This window comes from Otolemur garnettii, unplaced genomic scaffold, assembly GCF_000181295.1.
Source record: "Otolemur garnettii isolate 467f Iridium unplaced genomic scaffold, OtoGar3 scaffold00007, whole genome shotgun sequence".
Classification (NCBI taxonomy): Eukaryota; Metazoa; Chordata; class Mammalia; order Primates; family Galagidae; genus Otolemur; species Otolemur garnettii.
In genome coordinates, this window is record NW_003852402.1 from 7,981,572 (window position 1) to 7,986,391 (window position 4,820).

The 4,820-nt window shown below is 46.0% G+C and overlaps 1 protein-coding gene across 5 annotated transcripts in view; it reads right to left on the reverse strand.

Moving 5' to 3' along the window:
* The window catches only part of SGSM3 (small G protein signaling modulator 3), a 31,602-nt gene extending 31,283 nt beyond the window's left edge, over nt 1-319 (reverse strand). For 3 of the 5 annotated variants that reach the window (XM_023509410.1, XM_012801142.2, XM_023509407.1), the window contains exon 1: nt 198-251. The gene's annotated coding sequence lies outside the window, so the exon portion shown is untranslated. Of the gene's footprint in view, nt 1-197 lie in introns of all 5 variants that reach the window. The other 2 variants (XM_023509409.1, XM_023509408.1) reach the window with 2 other exon arrangements.
* Nucleotides 320-4,820: the final 4,501 nt, after the last annotated feature.

The following is a 4,820-nucleotide window of genomic DNA, read 5'->3' on the forward strand; positions in this document are numbered from 1 at the left end:
CGGCCGCCACAGCTCCGCAGGCCCGGCCCGCCGCGCCCGGGACCCCCAGCCGGCCCGCAGCGCGAGCGAGGCCAGCCCGGTCCAAGGCCCGGCTGTCAGTCCGGCCGCAGCCGCCCGAGGCCCCCGTCCACCAGAGAGGAACGTGGAGGCGTTGGGGCCTGCGGGCCCAGAGTCCCTGCGAGGCGCCCCGCACTCACCTGCCCCGCGTGCCACCTCAGCGCCAATCCTGGGTTAGGCTAGCGGCTCCTGGCCTCGCACCCGTCAGCCCTCGGCGGCCCCTTCGCGCACGCGCAGCCGGGCGGGCAGGGTCGGCCGTGGGGAATGCTGGGGGCTGTAGTCCTTACTGGCGGCCGGGCCCCGCCCCTCCACGAGCTGGCTTTGCCAGGCGCAGGTGCAGGCACTTAGCTGCCCTCTTAAGTCTAGTTTTGGTCTATTGATGTCTACTTGCCTCCCGTCTGCATCGCAGCCTGAGCAGCTTAGGGCAATATGGGGTCCACCAACAGTCACAAGCGGGTAATAGACGCAGCAAATTACTTTTAAATTTTCTGAATATTTAAGGCCTTACTTTGTGGGGGCACAGAATCAGTTCTAGACCAGCCTTATCACAATTCACAAGCCTTGGAGAAATCCACACCTTGGCTAAGATGAGAATGTGAACTTAGGGGTGTTTTGAGAACTCACTGCTATGTGGGAAAACTGTTAAAACTCAGTAGGAAGGAATAGTCCAGGAAGGTAGGGGTCCATCTGCATTTGACATCTGGTTCCTATGCTTAGGAACATGCTTAGGGCGGCCCGTGGCTCAGTGGGTAGGGCGCCGTCACCATATACCGAGGCTGGCGGGTCCGAACCCGGGTCGAACTGCAACAAAGAATAGCCGGGAAGTGTGGCAGGCGCCTGTGGTCCCAGCTACTTGGGAGGCTGAGGCAAGAGAATAGCCTAAGCCCAGGAATTGGAGCGTGCTGTGAGGCGTGACGCCACAACACTCTACTGAGGGCGATAAAGTGAAACTGTCTCAAAAAAAAAAAAATTCCAACTTTGTTTTAGAAAAGTCCTTTGGTTTCTTGACCTAGGGGTATGAGTCTCATTTTGAGTACCAGAAGTCACCCAAAACTCCAACAGTATTCAGCAATATTTTTCTGAAAATATCTCCTAATTCTTAGGAGACAGACATTTGGTTTTAAAGTCGCTTATCCAGGTACCTAATGGTGTAGGAAGATGATAGTGCCCAGCCATCAATGAAGGGGAAGCCACAGGCAGAGCCTATAAGGCAGCCTCAGTGATTTTCTCAGGTTACAAAGTACTTTGGCATGTTTTCCATAACTCTCATGTGCTGAAAGCAGGGTGAATTTTATGGTTTGAGTTTTATAGAAGAGGACCTGGCCAAAATGGTGAGAGCTATTAAGTGGCAGAGCAGGGACCTGAACCCATTTTCTGAATCAAGTTCATTTTTCTTCTGAACCACAGTATTGCCTCAAATTCTTTTTTTTTTTTTTGGCGGCTATTTTGTTGTAGTCGTCATTGTTGTGTGGCAGGCCTGGGCTGGGTTCGAACCCGCCAGCTCCGATGTATGTGGCTGGCACCCTAGCCACTGAGCTACAGGCACTGAGCCTACTGCTTCAAATTCTGCTTTTAAAAAATAAAATATTGCCATAGGGAAATAATTCTGCCTTTTTAGTTTAGTAATATTGCTTTTTTTCTCATCTCACAATTTATAGGGGCTACAGTTCTTAAATCTATATATATAGGAAATATAATTTCGTGAGAATAGTTGTATAAGTTGAAGTGTCAAATTCAATGTCCAATGAACACTAATTTTAGCACAGACCCTTTAGGTTTTTGCAAAAAACTATTGCTACTTCACTTTTGCCAGCTTTCCCTACAGACTAAATAGGGAACTAAAGACTTGTCAATACTGTTGATAAAGCTTCCAGCCCTTCCGTGGCATTCCAGTGGGACATTTGTCAGTAGTCGACACCAGGTAGGCCACAGGAAATACTTCCCTTTTGAAGAATAGTAGTAGAGCTGCTAACAATATATACAAAACTTTCTTATTTGTAAATGCTGTGTAAGAACTCTACATTCAAAAATGTCAAATTAGTGAGTTTCCTAGGACAGACAGCACCCAAGGGATGGTCATTCTCAATTCTGGCAATGCCAAATGGGAGCCAGGTGTACTTAAGTAATTTGGCCAGGTACCATGCAGGTGGGAAAAGCAACATCTGAACCAAGACAGGGAGTGACTATGAAATACTTCACCAACTAAAAAGAGAAGCATGGTAGGTTTTCTGTAATGATAAAGTTGTATTCATTAAAGAACCCCTTTTCTCAGTGTAACTTACAGAACTGTTTAAAGGTTGAACTATGTCCTACTTATTGAGGAACTGCCCTCACCACTTTGTAGTACTTTCTGCTTCCTGCAATGCAACTATAAACTCCAGGAGGGCGGCTCACAGCAACCTCTAACTTTTGGGCTTAAGCGATTCTCTTGCCTCAGCCTCCAAAGTAGCTGGGACTACAGGTGCCCGCCACAACTGGCTTTTTGTTGCAGTTGTCATAGTTGTGTAGGAGGCCTGGGGCCAGGTTTGAACCTGTCTGCCTTGGTGTATGTGGCTGGTGCCCTAACCACAGAGCTACAGGTGATGAGCCACTTTCCTATATGCTTATAACCAGCATTATCCTAATTACAACTTTAAAGACAGCTGTTCTATTAAAATTTAAAACCATGGTAGAGGTTTAACACTTTGCCATAGTTTTAAACTTTAATAAGGCATTACTCAGTGCCCTATGACCATAAGAATGAAAGGGTAGCTCATTTTTGGATGGAAACTGGAAGTCTTCATGACTCATCTTCCTCTGAATCTCACACTGAAGTGGCCACTTAATACTACTATTCAATATGAACTAAATAATCCTAGGAGTTCAAGGTTGCAGTGAGCCATGATGACACCACTGGCCTTAAGTGATCCTCCTGCCTCAGCCTCCCAAGTAGCCTGACTACAGGTATGTGCGACCTCACCTGGCTTTTCTGGGTACTTTTAATTAGATAAAATTGGAGGTGATTCATTCAGCTTCTCCTCCCTCACATTTCTGACCACTAGGTGGTCTTCCAGATTCTGTCTGACCTGGGTCACTACCTCTCAGCAGTTCCAATATCTGGGCCCAAACAGCTTCAGATTCTGAACAATGGGTACTGGACTCAGTTGTCCTTGGGGTAACAATCAATTCACTCTTCCTCCACATAGTATTTGAAATGTTGACAAGTTTTCTCAGGTATAGGCTGAAGAGCCTTAACACTCCTCTACTACTTCTCATACAACAAGGTCCTCTCTGGAAGGTGGCTGTCCAATTTATCTGTTCTTCAGACTGGGTTTCCAAAATTGCACAAAATGCTACAAGTATGGAAGAGGAAGCCTTGGGGGGCTTTTCTGGATACTGTACCACCATTAACATATATCCTAAAACTGTCTTTTCTCCGTCGTGGCTCATACTGAGTTTAAGGTTAACTTGTTTACATTTATCCATATTAACTTTTTCTTTTCTTTTTTTTTTTTTGAGACAGAGCCTCAAGCTATCCCCCTGGGTAGAGTGCCGTAGCATCACAGCTCACAGCAACCTCCAACTCCTGGGCTCAAGTGAGTCTCCTGCCCCAGCCTCCCAAGTAGCTGGGACCACAGGCGCCCGCCACAGTGCCTGGCTATTTTTTGGTTGCAGCCATCATTGTTGTTTTGGTGGGCCCAGGCTGGATTCGAACCCGCCACCTTAGGTGTATGTGGCTGGCGCCTTAGCCACTTGAGCCACAGGTGCCAAGCCAACTTTTTCTTAATTTTAGCTACATCTTAGGTTCAATGAAAAAAAAAATTTTTTTTTGAGGCAGGGTTTCATTCTGTCACCCAGGCTGGATTTGACCTCCTGTGTTCTTGGAATCCTCTTGCCTCAGCCACCTGGATAGCTGGGACTACAGATGTATATACCACCTCACCCAGCTAGATAAAAATCTTATTTTACCAAATAAATGTATTGGTTAATTCTCCTAGTTTTGTGTCACCTGCAAATCTGATAAACAAAGGTTTTCACCATTTTCATCTATGCTGAAAGAGACTGGACTAAATCACACTGGGGCTCTCCTCCCAAGAGAGTACTTCATCCATCTGTCTTTTCTGGCTACATCTGCTCTAATCAGCTATAAATCCATGTTTACAATTACAGCCAGATAGGAGCACTAAGTTCTAGCATTCATAGCATTGTAGGACATCTATAGTTAACACTATATAGTTTCAAATAGCTAGCATAGTGAACCTTCCTAACACAAAAGGAATAATGTTTGAGATAACAGATATATTAATCACCCTGAGTCTATACATGACTATGAATTTGAATAATTCCTATTTGTCAGTTTAAAAAACCCACTTGGGGGAGGCACTATGGCTCAGTGGGTAGGGCGCCAGCCCCATATACCGAGGGTGGCGGGTTCAAACCTGGCCCGGGCCAAACTGCAACAGAAAATAGCCAGGCTTTGTGGTGGGTGTCTGTAGTCCCAGCTACTTGGGAGGCTGAGGCAGGAGAATCACCTAAGCCCAAGAGTTGGAGGTTGCTGTGAGCTGTGACTCCACAGCACTCTATCAAAGGCCATAAAGTAAGACTGTCCCTACAAAAAAAAAAAAAAAACCAAAACATGTGATTAGGAGTAAAGACACTCATATACCTTGGTAAAATCAATATTACCAATTAGCGGGCGGTGCCTATGGCTCAGTTGGTAAGGCACCAGCCCCATATACCGAGGGCAATAAAGTAAGACTGTCTCTACAAAAAAAAAAAAAAAA